Source organism: Haliotis cracherodii, unplaced genomic scaffold, assembly GCF_022045235.1.
Source record: "Haliotis cracherodii isolate W230 unplaced genomic scaffold, xgHalCrac1.p SCAF_7, whole genome shotgun sequence".
Lineage (NCBI taxonomy): Eukaryota > Metazoa > Mollusca > Gastropoda > Lepetellida > Haliotidae > Haliotis > Haliotis cracherodii.
In genome coordinates this window covers 3798533-3812709 of record NW_027266330.1, presented here as the reverse complement: position 1 = coordinate 3812709, position 14177 = coordinate 3798533, and the positions used below count along the sequence as shown (strand labels likewise).

Here is a 14177-nt window from a genome sequence, read left to right as displayed (position 1 = left end):
GTTGTTCGAATCCAGTTGTCTTGTCGGTTATTGGTTTCGACGGCCTGTCATTCCCGAGGATGGTCTCTGAATGCATTTGTCTGTTGCCAACATTGCCATAAACACCAAATGGTGTTTCTGTGGACGTTAAATTGTCTTGCAACAGTTGCGTGTTTGTGACTTGATTCCATACATGTACCACACTATTGAAAACCAAACTTTACTTGTTTGAAAAATACACTAAAACATTGCTGTCACAGGAACTTTTGTTGTTGAGTATATAATTATGTTCTCTTATCAGTATTACAGACAGTTTAAACAGGATACATATTGTTTATGGATGTCTGTAAAGGATCGGGCTTTCTCCAACAAATACAGCAATAATAAACATTGAGTGAAAGTATGATATTTTTCTAAAAATACGTTTCCCTTTAATGCCATGTAAAACATGTTCGTCATGCAAAGGGCTTACGGTAATAATGTTAATGTTTACAAGAAGACGAATTTCAAGACCTACACTTAGACTTCTACATTTAGAGGTATTTTTACTGGAGACAAGAATAAAGTCACTTGCAAGATACAACAAAGGCTTTACAGGCATAGTCACTTTATCCAAATTATATAGCAATTACGTCATCAACACTGCCTATGTGCATATACTAACAACTGCTATGTGCATTTAGTTATGTTGCTTAGCTCCGAGCGCTTGTTTAGATCTGTTGTGTAGCACCACGGTGTGTCCACCAGGTCAGGAAGTACAATTCGGCAGTGGTTGGCTACTTCATTGCCAGGGGAGACGCCACGAGTGTAATGTTTGTGGGGAGTGTGTTCAGCCCACATCTGACATTCTCTGCCTGAAAGTGTGACATTTGACGTGCCATTGTAGAAGGATCTTGTCTTGACAACAGTCCCGTTTAGATGCAGCTGTTCTGTGCCCGGTATGTAACAATCTTGCCCTGAGTAAAAGCGTAAGGTGTTGATATATAATACACACAGTCAAGCGTTCAAGTCTACAAGAGGCATTTAATTTAAAGGTATTAAAGCAAGGCTACACATACCATATTGAGTTGCATATAAAATTGATTGCGCATTCGAATCAACGATTCTTCCTAATTCTGTTTCGAGTTGTATCCGCGCTATGACTTTGCTTCACAAAAGTGGCACACGTACAGGCACCTATGACTGTCCTTCAACATCAAACTTATAAGTGATGATATAACTGAAATACTGTTCAAAGCACAGTTCGATAACACTTCGAAACACACTTCGAAACATACCTGGCGTCAGTGATGCTCGGGTTACCATCACTCGTAGATATCTACCTTGGCACATAGGTAGGTCTAGTGGTGGTGAACTGCTGCCTTTTGATAGTTTGATAAAATATTTTTCGAGTTTCCATGGCAACGACTTTGACTTTAACTGAAAATGGTGGTAGTGTTCGTTTCCGGAGCAGATCTTAAAAAACGTACAATATTTTTTCACCAAACTTGGCACACAAATAGGTCTAGCGGTAAACTGGTGCTTTTTGATGGTTTCGGATTTAAAAAAATAAATATTTCGATTTTCCCAGGCAACGACTTTGACTCGTTTCCGGAGCAGATCTTGAAAACCGAACAATATTTCTTCACCAAACTTGGCACGACTGGTGCCTTTTGATAGTTTGGGATTTTTGAAAAAAAGCAGATCTTGAAAACCGTACAATATTCTGTCATAGCTGAATGAAAACAGTATCCAGGAACTTTAGCATGGGGCCTCACAATCCACAAGTCTCAAGGTAGCACCTGTGAGCAGATGATTGGGAACGTGACAATTACACAAGGTAGTAAATTAAAATCCCAGCCTGCTCAAGTGTATACGATGCTCAGTAGGGTCAAATCGAGGAAAGGCCTAAAACTTGTAGGTTTTGCTGAACACAAAATTGTAGAAAGCAAAAAAGCATTGGATGAGATGACTAGATTGCGGAATGAAAGACTGTTCACCTGGACACACCCTGTAGAGAACAATAAAGGCGATAGACTCAAGGTGGTTCACTTGAATGTTTGATCCATCAGTGATCATTGAAGACGGATAAAGTTTGTTGGTGTGCTAGATGTTTTGTGTTTCTGTGAATAATTATAGTGAAAGAGACCTGCCAGGATATCAAGTCTATCTAGAAGTCACAACACATGGTATGGCTGTGTATGTTTCAACAAGTTTTAAGAACAGTGTCCAGCTATGTGATGTAATGTCATCTCGCAGTATTGAATACATTTCATTTCTTGTTTGCAAGATCTGCATTGCTTGTGTGTATGTTCTTCCAAAGGTGTCACGGACACGGTCGTCGCATTCACTTACTAACTTCATGCAGAAACTTCAGGATATCTCCAAGCAGCATGAATGTGAACATGTCCTTCATTCTCGGGATTTCAACTGTGATCTGAGTGAAAAACTGAAACTTGAAGATTTCTTTAATGCGCGGAAAATGACTCAACTCATTCATTCTCCAACTCACTGTCTTGGAGCTACACTGGACTTGTTGTTTACAGATCATGCCATTGTTGTAGCATTCCACACTCCAGTCTACAACTCAGATCATCAGTTAATTGGTGCTGTACTTCTCAGTACATCTCATGGTGACCCCTGCTCTTATCATTAAGTAGAGTAAGAACTCCCTTACTTCTCTGATTATTGTTTAAGTAATAACACAACTCATTACAAATACCACAGTGTAACTGAATCTTAAACCTAACCTACTTGTTTTTTTAACCATGTTTCACACCTTGGACATGAGTTGGTGTATTGTAGAGACATAGTTCCTTCGAGATTCCTGACGTGATTCTGTTTTTACCTCGTCGTGCTTTGGCATTAGTAACTTTAACAGTACTATGAACTCTTCTTGGCATTCTTGCTTGTTTGCATTCATTATTAAACCATGGTTTATGAATATGAGTATTTGCAGGGGACTTATGATTTGTTTTATCTGCAATATGATTGAATTGACTTGAACACATCTTGATGGGATCTGGTAAACTTTTGAAATTGTCACATTTGATACAAGGACCAATTAGCGAACACATGCCTCCGTGATGAAAGTGGGTCACCATCCGGTACTACAGTTTTTAGAACAATAAGGAAATGGCTTCCATAAAGGTCACCGTGTATAGACCATTCAACATCATCGTTAACATTCAAACCCGCGAGAAGGATTAATGGCAAATTAAATTCTAGTGGCAGGATGTATTTCGGTGTTTAAATCATCATTAAAAACGGATAAATTATTATCAGTAATAAAAGCTTCAATGTCTTTCCCCTTATTGTTGGTACTTGCATGTCCACATGGAGAGTTCTGCTATTTTAAATCGCCAATAAAGATGTATGGCTAAGGGAGCAGGGCCCCGTTCCACAAAGCGATCTTAGCACTTCAGTCGGTCGTTACTCACATTCTTTAACACTCACTTGGGATATACAAAGTGCACAAAGTAAATGCAATGTGCAATGTCAGTCAGATAGCAACAGCTTGTAGATTATTATTTTCATGAACAACACTGTGACTAAAGCCCAGCCTATTGAAATGGTAAGATTCCAGTTGTTTTTTTCACCCAGAGCGGAAAATGGCTTCTAATCTTGTATGAGTAAGGGCAACTCATTGAAATTGGAGACGTCTAAATTTCTACTTTTCCACTGAGTCCGTTTTCCAAACGAGACAATGAATACGAAGTTAGAGAATGGTCACCCTTATCTTCCATGATCATTCGGGATCGGAATACAATAACCTGGTCACTATTTCATTGACAGATGAGTCGAGTTCAGAAAATGAGTCTGAGAGCTGCCGTCTCCTTATATTCTAAAACTTCCAATGGTTGTATTTATTAGGGTACAGCAAACCTGTTTCCTGCCCACGACGAGCCAGCAGTGGCGATGCAATATGTAAGTGGTATTCCAATAAACTAACACCATGGGATTTAGGAATGTTATATTTCAGCAGAACAATAATATCCACCAATCTGGTGATGAGCCACCACCTTCTGGACATGTGACTCAAGTCAAATTAGAAACTGAAACTGTACATTTGGAATTTAAGTAAAACATCATTTGGCCAAGACTCAAACAAAATATTTCAATATTTTGATAAAAGTGTGTAAGTCATTAGTGAACGGGCCTATCCTACCACCCATCCAGGCAAAGTAAGGGTCAAAGTGGTGTGTTTGACTACGGAACACTATTGCCGGATCCGGTGTCCTCAACCACTAGACTCCCTTCCTCTGCCGACACAGGGACGCAACCTATGGCAAACAAGTTGCCCAATTCGATTGCTTTTACGACCAAAAGTTCATCAACAATGTTAAATCATTTTTTGTTTACGCACAGTATTCTAATTGTGTGTTTTCAAGAAACTCTGTGGAACAGCCATGCAGCCACATGAACTGTGAGTATTTCAAATGCCTGATACAGTGGTAAGCAGGAACCAATATGAAACGTGGTTCAGTTGTCTAAAATGCAGCTAATTCTTGAACCTTAGCCATACCAAAATCCGGAGAGCGGAAGGTCGGGGCTGCGTCACACAAAAAGACGTTAAATTATTGTACTTGCTGCCTTGCTTAGTGCTCTGCATTAAAGGGCTAAAACAAGGACTTGTCGGCATTGAGTCAGTATTATGTATCTGTGTGGGGATTTCATGTTCAACTGCCGCATTGTATATCAGTGAGCTAGCACTACATAATCAGCATTAGTCCTGACTAGTTCAACTACATACATACACACGCACACACGCACGCGCACACACATCTCTATATCAATGCAATAATCTTGAACGTGATGTTTCACCCCAAATCCTGTGATCATGGTTGTTCACACAGATTTTGATGTCCACCTGCCTCGTTTTGGGCTTTCCTGTCACATCAAACTTTCCCACATCAAACTATGGCCTACATACGATTCTGACTATATGAACCCAACCAACTTGACAGAAAGATTGCTTGGGCAGATAGTGTTGTACCAGAGGGAGTATGCCAGAACCAGGATAACATCGACAGATTATTCCATGTTCGCAGAAAACATATGGAATAAGTCTATAAATAATGTTTCGAAATACGGGAATACTGGCATTTGAATATTGTCAGGGGAAGGAATATATCGACAGAAGTATTTCATCACCTGAACAACTTGATTTTTATCTGGTAGTATCTGAAAACGTACCTGCACATTGTTCCAGTCGTTAATGACTGACGTTAGAGCATCATTATCGTCAACGCTGTTTGGTGAGGAAAACTCAAACTGGGCGTTCACACTGCAATTCCGTTTGTTCTTCCTGTTAGTGAAAGCGTCATATGTGGCCATCATTGACATTCTTGCACACAGCCCAAGAAGCCCCAAACAGGAGTACTCTCTATAAGCAGACCCACCACCGTGTAATTGTTGTTCAGTTGCAGAAATCCGTTCACATCCGTGCAAACATTTGTCTTGACAGACATAAAGAAAAGAACCAAATGGCCACAAGATATAACATACTGTTTGTTTACACAGCGTTAATCTCAGTGAAGGAATCTACAGTTTAGAAAGATTTGAATTAAAAAATCGATATTGTTGAGTTGTTCTCCCAAAGACCTTAAATTAAAAATGCCATTCGCGCTACGAGTACACTACTTAAACCACTCAAGTACAGAAGGTAACACTCTAAATATATGCATATAATAGTATATCTGCTTCTAGTCATGCCAACAATGGCCAGGAGTCCTCATTTGTGATCTCACCGGACTAACATCGCCCTGCCAAGGCTTATTGAAAGAGTTATGTAATTGATCGGTTTTTCCCTGTGCAGAAGTGCATTATTGTCAGGGAAATCAATTAAAATAATTAGGTATAGTCACATCTCGAACGTCCCTACGTTCCCTGTACGGATTCCGGTTTAGTATTTGTCCTCAGCAAACTATACTAATGTACAAGGCGACATAATGGATCGAGTGGCTTGGTAGATCATACCATTACGTCTTGCATCGTTGTTTAACGTTCAATCGATAGATAGATTTGGATGAACAATTTTACATGCACTTGCACTTGCACTTGCACCTACACCTCATTAATTTTCAGAACGTTAAGAAGATTGAGAAACCTGGGGCAATTGTTCTTCAAGCATTCTTAAGATAAGAAATATACAATTCCACCGTATTTACTTTTTGGGGTAGACATGTACATGCACCGTTAGGGATATAGTTTTAAAACAGATGATGAAAAACAGTGTTCTATATGGATATGATGACATTTTATTAAAATGGCATACGTTCCATTTAGTGGAGATTCCAAAAGTTATAGAAACATCTAGAACGTCTCCCGTGCGGATTCCGGTTCAGTATTTCTCTTCAGCAACTAATATTGATGTACAAGACGGCGTAATGAATAAGATTTTTTTACCTTAAATGAATTTTGTCAGATCATCCATATTCACAAGTCATCTAAAGCTTAATATAAAACGACAAGGTATGGGATTATTCGGTCTTGATCATCTGCCCAAACAGAACCTGTTGCGCTCTAAAGGCAAAACAGCGTTGGAAATTATATGAATGGATCACTGAAAATCAAGGATGACGCCTTGCTAGTTGATGGAATAGACTTTGCCTTCTTTAGCAGCCATTCAATGTTTCCACTGATTTGACTGTTGTTTAATCTCTTGTGGATAGTGGTGAACCCATCACTACTCCATGTGTACACATCGTTCAACAGCATCGGCCGGATCTACTAGAAATAAATGCTCGCAAAAGATGATGATGATGATGGAACCCGGAAACCTTTGTTATGGCCAGTTAGTTCACTCCCCAGAATGTAGGATGCCAATGGAATCAGAATCAAACAATCGATATGTCTTATGACCATGGAATTTGTTTCGTGACGTACATCATGGTGTGAATCGCTCTCTCTCTCTCTCTCTCTCTCTCTCTCTCTCTCTCTCTCTCTCTCTCTCTCATCATATATATATATATATATATATATATATAGAGAGAGAGAGAGAGAGAGAGAGAGAGATTCACACCATGATCCGTGAGAAGATTCATATATGTACGTCACGAAACAAATTCCATGTTCATAAGACATATCGATTGTTTGATTCTGACTTTATCACAATCATGCATTTATGGACCCCCATCTAACAGCGATGATACCAGGAATTCTGTATTAACTGTATATCCTCTGTTTCTTTGATGGGATACATGTAAAGGTATATTAAAATTTGTTACTGTTCGTGAAAAGCGTAACTGTGTCTTGCACCACTACTGACACAATGTTCATCGAAACATTCAGTGGCAGGCGGTATTGAGGTGTGAAAGCTCCATGTAGAGGTCGTATGAGGGGGACTGAAAACTTCTGAGCCTGACTACAAAGGATGTATGCTACACACTCAACATTTTGCATTCTATATATATATATATATGCATTCTATATATATATAAATATATATATATATATATATATAGAGAGAGAGAGAGAGAGAAAGAGAGAGAGAGAGAGAGAGAGAGAGAGAGAGAGAGAGAGAGAGAGAGAGAAAAAAAAAACAGAGTCTAGATATTCGTGCTTCTCAAAACTACCCTTTTCCACACAATATCTTCGCCGTTCAACGGTTCTGCAAACCTGAGCTTCAGATTCATCAAACCAAAAGCCTTGACATAGTCGGAATAGTGCAACCGACTCACGAGCCTTTCGGCTTGGATCCATATTGTAATCGATCGATTTATTATTTATTATCATTTTTATTTATTATTCGGCCGATTTTTGTACTGGAGGTAGCAAAATAACTACTTCCTCGATTTTGTTCAAATATGTTATGTGTATGTAGACTGCTGAATACTTACGGAAGCGTAGTGGGGCCACGGTGAAATGTTTTTTGTCGAAGTATCTCCTACGTATGAATTAGTATCTTCTACGTAGGACTTTATATCTCCTACGTAAGACTTAGTATCTCATACTTTGAAGATACTAAGACTTAAATGTCAAAGTATCTCCTGCGTAGGACTTACTATCTCCCACTTAGGACTCACTATCTTCTACGTAGGAACATCCGCCTCTGCGGAAAGAGTGACCGCTGTATGCACCAGAATCATAACCCCATTTGTCCAGATAATATTTATCATAATATTAAGAAAACTTTTGTAAGTTAAACTCTCGAGGACTCCACTTCTGTCCACATATGAAAAGAAAGGTGCATTTGAATGTTGAAGTTCTTCCCTATATTGTGAAAGCAAATGTTCAAGTGCTTTAACAGGACAAAGCACAGAGTTGGGTACCCTAGCCAGCGGTAACTTTAACACTCGCTGACCAAACTGTATAGTTTTTGTGTGTCTGACAGCAATCATGGCACTATCTTTGTCAGGGGAAATCTTGGCATCGTGCTGACTCAAGTAGGTCTGCTTTCTTGAACCACTGCCTCTAGTTTTAGGGAGCATGGTAGATATCCTCAAGAAACAGAAAAACGCAATGATGCAGGCTGCCCAAAAGGCTACCAGGAATGGTTCTGACATGTCCATATGGCTGTGCATCCGCCTTAGTATATCTGGTGTTAAAGGAAGTTTTTGTTTCGTTGGTGTACCTTTTAGTCTTAATATACCTTTGTGCAGGGCCTTTTGTTCCCATGTTTCCAAGGGGTTTGGTAACCCCACCTCAAGATGAAGCCGGCGAATGATATTCATATATCCTGGAATACTAGTTCCTGAAAGGGATCTTGTTAGAAACACTCTGTACAGCACTCTCTACATTGTGCAACCTGCTCAGAGAGTCAGCTGCAAGGTTATCCTTGCCTGGGACATATCTGGCTGAAAATTTAAAGTTATACACAGCAGAAAACCAGAATATCTTGCGCAGCCAACTCATAGCTAATCGGTCATGACTAGTACCTTTGTTAAGGGTATGCATAGTATAAGTATTGTCTGTGTAGACAATGATATGTTTGTCTGTCCAGGTTACACACCAGCGTTTGACTGCTAAATACACAGTGAACAACTCTTTCACATTGATGTGTAAATGTTCAACAAATGGGAAGTCTGTATGCCAATTATAATAGATCCAGTCAGGGCCAAAACATGCTCTGCCACCATCACTGCAGGCATCCGTGGAGAACTTTGCTGCGGGCACCAGTTCATTTTCAATAAATTTCACAGTACCATTAAAACATTCACAAAATTCATGCCACCACTTGATATCAGCCTTTGCGCATACATTCAGCCTGGTATGGTGATTGGGTTTTTTAAGGGTATTACATGAGTCAATTAATCTGTGCTTTGTTGCTTTCTTTTTCGTCACCCACTTCCCTAATATGTGCTTCAAGTCAAGCAATTTATCCGCAGGTAAGGATAAGGTACAGGTAGTAGAGTCAATCTCTATCCCTAGGAAAGTCAGTTTCTGAGAAGGTTCAACCGTTTTGCTTTCATTTATAGCGAAACCTAGATTGGTCAATAATCTTCTCAATGTCCTGAAGTCTTTCCAACACTCAGAGTTTGTTTTTGCAATGCATAGAAAATCATCAAGGTATACAACTACCACAAAACCTCTGCGCCTTAACATTCTACGAACAGATGACGACAAACGGCTAAATATCTCAGGGCTCTTGGAAGCTCCAAATGGGAGCTTTGTGTCAATCATGTAGGCTGGAAGTCTTGAGTTTTTTAACTGCCACAGCAGGCCGGCAGCTTCATAGCAGTCAGGATGTAACGGCACCACACGGTAAGCATTTTTCAGATCCAGTTTTGCCATGTGTCCACCCCTCGGCAGAAGTTTGACTGCTTCGTCAATGGTTTGATATTTGAGAGATTGTGTCGTTGCATAATTATTGAGGCTGAGATCACATGGTCTAGGGCAAGCAAATGAATTAAGCGTACCTTCCCAGTGCCTTTCGGTATTACTCCCAAGCTACTAACAAGCTTTGGTTTTCTGTCTACAATAACATAATTGCCTCGGCTGATTTCCTCTGAAATTTGGTCTTCAACAATTGTTCGTACAGACTCATCTGTGGCAGACATGTAGTTTTTACAAAGAACATTACTAATTGTTACATTTTTATCAATAATCCAGAAACCATTTTTGATCCCATCAATCAAAAACTCACAATCACTGCCCTCTTCTAATTCCCTTTCCCACAGGTCAGTAAAGTCCCCTATTGGGCTGGAGACTTTATTGTTTATAGGTACGAGGCCGTGGTGGGATATCCTGGTGTTCAAACTGGGGATGCCTTTGCTTGCAGCCTGGTACTATACATTAGTGTGCATACTTGCAGTTTGGGAACTTACAAACCGAGGGGTGCTGGTAATTAATGCAAATGGGTCTGCCTGACCCATCTCTTGGACGATTGTCACTCTGAGAGCTGGAATGGGCATTTTGAAATGAGTTTGCTTTTCGGGGTTGGAATGTTCTCTTTTCTAAAAAAAAGAATAGGTCATGGAATGATATTTCACTCCAGGCGCACTGGGTCTGTGCTTGTCTCAATCTGTGTGCGTTGTCAAGAAGCATAACTGAAGGGATAGTATATGTTTGACAGAGTTCCCCAATTTGAGCTGTGTATTCCAGATAGTCCTTAATTTCATCAATACCTGCTTTCCTGTGGTCGATCAATTTTGACAAAATACGGACATTGGCTGAAACCCACTGTGATAATGGGACATGTTCTGGAAGGGGTTTCCCCCTGGACGACCTTAGATACAGCTGTACTGACCCATCACCTACTATAGGCGTCTCTTCGCTGGTCATTGATGACCTGGGCTTAGATACAAAGTCAGGAATTAGAAGTGGTTTCTCACCTCGTCCCTGTAGTGAGGCATTTCCGGGTTGTCCCATGTCTAACGACGTGGTGTGGTCTAGGAAGTCTTTGAGGTGTACATCCTACAAGCTGTTTACAAGGTCACTCAACTGTTTGTCACCCGCAAGTGTTTTTGTTGTGACAGGCGACGGCAGCGACTGTACTGGTTGCGGCGATTTCAACTGTTTTATTGCTTGAATTAGGATGTTCCGCAGACCTACGGACAATCTTAGTTCAGTAATGTCATCTAGTGACATCAAGCACAACGCAACTGGACTATCAATTTCTTCATCATTCAAAATTTGTGCGGTCTTACTGTTCAGATGGCTGTCACTGCACCACTGTCGAAAGTCGAACTGACTTGGCTGTTCGTTTCCTTCACCTTTTTTATTCAGAGACATTCCTCTTAGAGTAAATTTAAACAAACAGATTGAGAAAATTCACCAAATTCCTGAACAACGTGTAGTTTGCAAGTTACGTTTGGCGCCTGTGACGTGTCCTTTGCAACAATAAAAAACAAATACCGCTTACAGCATAATCAGCAACTGACAGTCTGGATTGTCTCCCCTTGACTGTTAAATAAATGGACAGTAAATCAGATGCCATGGCATTGCCGTTTAAATTAAAATAAACTAGGGTTTATTTATCACGTAACAATTACATGTACACTTGGGTTTGACGTTGCCGGTTGATATTGTTCAATACAGGCTTGCAGTGGGTGTTTTTTAATCTATTCTACATGCTAATCATTTCGGACAGATGATACACATTTCTCTATAATTTGGGTTACTTTGCTTATATAATTTCCGATTATCATTCTTAGTTTTACTTTTTCTCTTCTGCTGCGGTTATATCCATCCGAATCCAGGACCTTTGCATAGTCCAGATTTAAAGATTATTTATCTAAACGTATGCAGTCTTAAAGGTAAAGTAGATTTAATCAGTGCCGAATTAGATAGTTATGATTAACAGAAACCTGGGTGCGCCATGATGTTCTAGCCACTGATATTACACTGATACCATTTGCAAATCGTAGTCTGTTTTAAGGAATATATTTTGGATCTTAAATCAGAGTATAACGGACAGCCATAGCTGGAGGCGCGCGTGGATACGTTGACAGTTTTTCCGTAGGTAGTGTTAAAACCGAATGTTTGCGAGGATTAATAAAATTTCTGAATTCAACAGTAACCGTTACATTAAGTCATTTCATTGAAATTTGTTTGGTATGATTATGTCTTATAATTACTTTAGGATGGAAGGTACAGTTACCGAATAAAATATACTGAAACATCAATTCATTGTGACCATATTCATCATCTATTTTTTAAAGTAACTCTCCTTACATTAAAGAAAACTATTTAAAGAATATAGTACTTAAAGACATTGAAACTTGTACGGGGTAGAGTTTATACCGGGACAACGGCCCTATTGGATTTTGATTTTGATGATTTTTTACACCGAAATGTTACTTTAAAGATCATATCTTGTAAGGTTCTTCACAGAAACTATTGAAAGTTTACATCAAGTTAGTGTACCATATGTACCTCATTTTTGTTCTTGGTTGCATGCTTAAAGAAACATCGCTTGGTGGTAATATTTGATTTTAGGCTATAAACCGACATTTCGAGAATAAATACTGAATCAAACGCTCAGACAATATAAGAATACCCCCCTTCACTGACTTTGCATAGACTCCACAACAATAGCCAGTCGTGTCGTAATGTCTTCTGCATTATGTATACTACCAGGGTTAGAACTGATCTTCAGAAACCCATGCTTGTTTTAAGAGGCGACTATGCTTGTCTTAAGAGGCGATTATCGGAATCGGGCGGTCAGCATTATTAAAAGCAAACCATTTGAGGATTCGAACATGGTCAAGGTTGGAAATGGGTTTAGAACACTCGGGTTCACTCTGGCACACGCCAATTTCGTAGCGGTAATGTTCTGCAAACGGCGACTCCCTTTAGACGGAGTAAACCATTGTAGGATTCGAACACGGTCGAAGCAAACACATGGGTTAAGATCTCACTGGGACATGTGGTGATGTCTTGCAAGCGATCCCTTGCGTTTGACGGCGTTGGTACTAGAAAACCATATGCTGTTTCGGACATGGACGGTGTCTGAAATGGGTTTAGAACGTCACTTGACGTTCTGGGACATGTCAGTTTCGTAGCGTCGAAGTCTCGCAACCGTTTCCTTACGTTTGACGACGTTGGTAAAAACAACCATTTTAGGAATTGAATATGGACGAGGTCGGAAACATGTTTAGCACTTTAAACCCGGGGTCCGGCGAACTTAGAACGCTAATCCGTTTGACTGTATGACTGTAACTCAATTGACAAAGAAGTTACAGCCTATTAAAGAGTCACCAAGCAGAAAGGCTGAAGAGACCTTGTGTTATCGTTTGATTTAATATTATTATTATTCCGCCGATTTTTGTACTAGAGCTAGCAAAATAACCACTGACTCGATTTTGTTCAAAATTTGTCGGTGTATGGAGACCATTAAATACTAGATTCTGCCAAAATTCCACGGCCTTTGGGTGCTTGACATTTTTTGTTCTTTGACTTTGGTCATTTTTCACGTGGTTTGGCAGCCATATTGGAATCAAGGTTTTCACAGGCTTTTCAGGGTACATGTCCTATCTTCTCTGAACCCACTGCATGAAATGATTTCAAACTTTCTGAGAATTGTCTCCATACACACCACATCAAACTCTGTTAGCCGTTTTTTGGATATTTTTTTTTAGTGACGGTCGTATGGGGGTTTGATTGTGATGATTTGTTGCCCCGAAATTTTACTTTAGAGATCACATCTTCAAAGGTTCTCCACAGAAGTTGACATGAAGTAAGTCGGACATATGTACCTCATCTGTTGAGCCTAGTTGCCTGCTTAAAGTAACACCGCTTGGTGGTAATATTTAATTAATATTTGGGACACTCCTGAAAGATGCCAATTTCGTAGCGGCGATGTCCGGTGACGGAGTTGGTACAAGCAAAGGTCGGAAATTGATTTAGAAGAGTCTTGGACACCCTGGCACACGACTTTTTCGTAACGGCGATACCCTGCAAATGGTGCCTACATTTGACAGATTTGGTACAAGGAAACCCTTTGAGGATTCGAACATTGACGTTTGTACGCGGTGTTACTTGGAGCCCACCATTGCTGCTTGCAACTTGAATTATTATTATTATCATTATTATTATTATTATTATTTCAGACTGAAATAAACAAATGCAGCAAAGAGGGTTTGGGTGATCCTGACACATTCAGGCTGGTTAAGGTCATCATCAGCTCAAGGCCATTGGCCCCTCTACACGCAGCCCAGAGAGCGAATGGGACTTCTCCCAGGAAGCGCTGCCTAGTCGAACCCACCCAGAACTTTTAGGAGAATGTGAAGACTCACCGACACTGCCGCCTTCTGCATTACCCAGATTGTCAGAAG

General features: G+C 40.0%; 2 pseudogenes; both read right to left on the bottom strand.

The window, feature by feature from the left end:
* Positions 1 to 648: 648 nt before the first annotated feature.
* On the bottom strand, positions 649 to 5429 carry LOC139447965 (uncharacterized; annotated as a pseudogene).
* A 2545-nt stretch (positions 5430 to 7974) lies between these two features.
* On the bottom strand, positions 7975 to 9693 carry LOC139447964 (uncharacterized; annotated as a pseudogene).
* Between the last annotated feature and the right edge of the window lie 4484 nt (positions 9694 to 14177).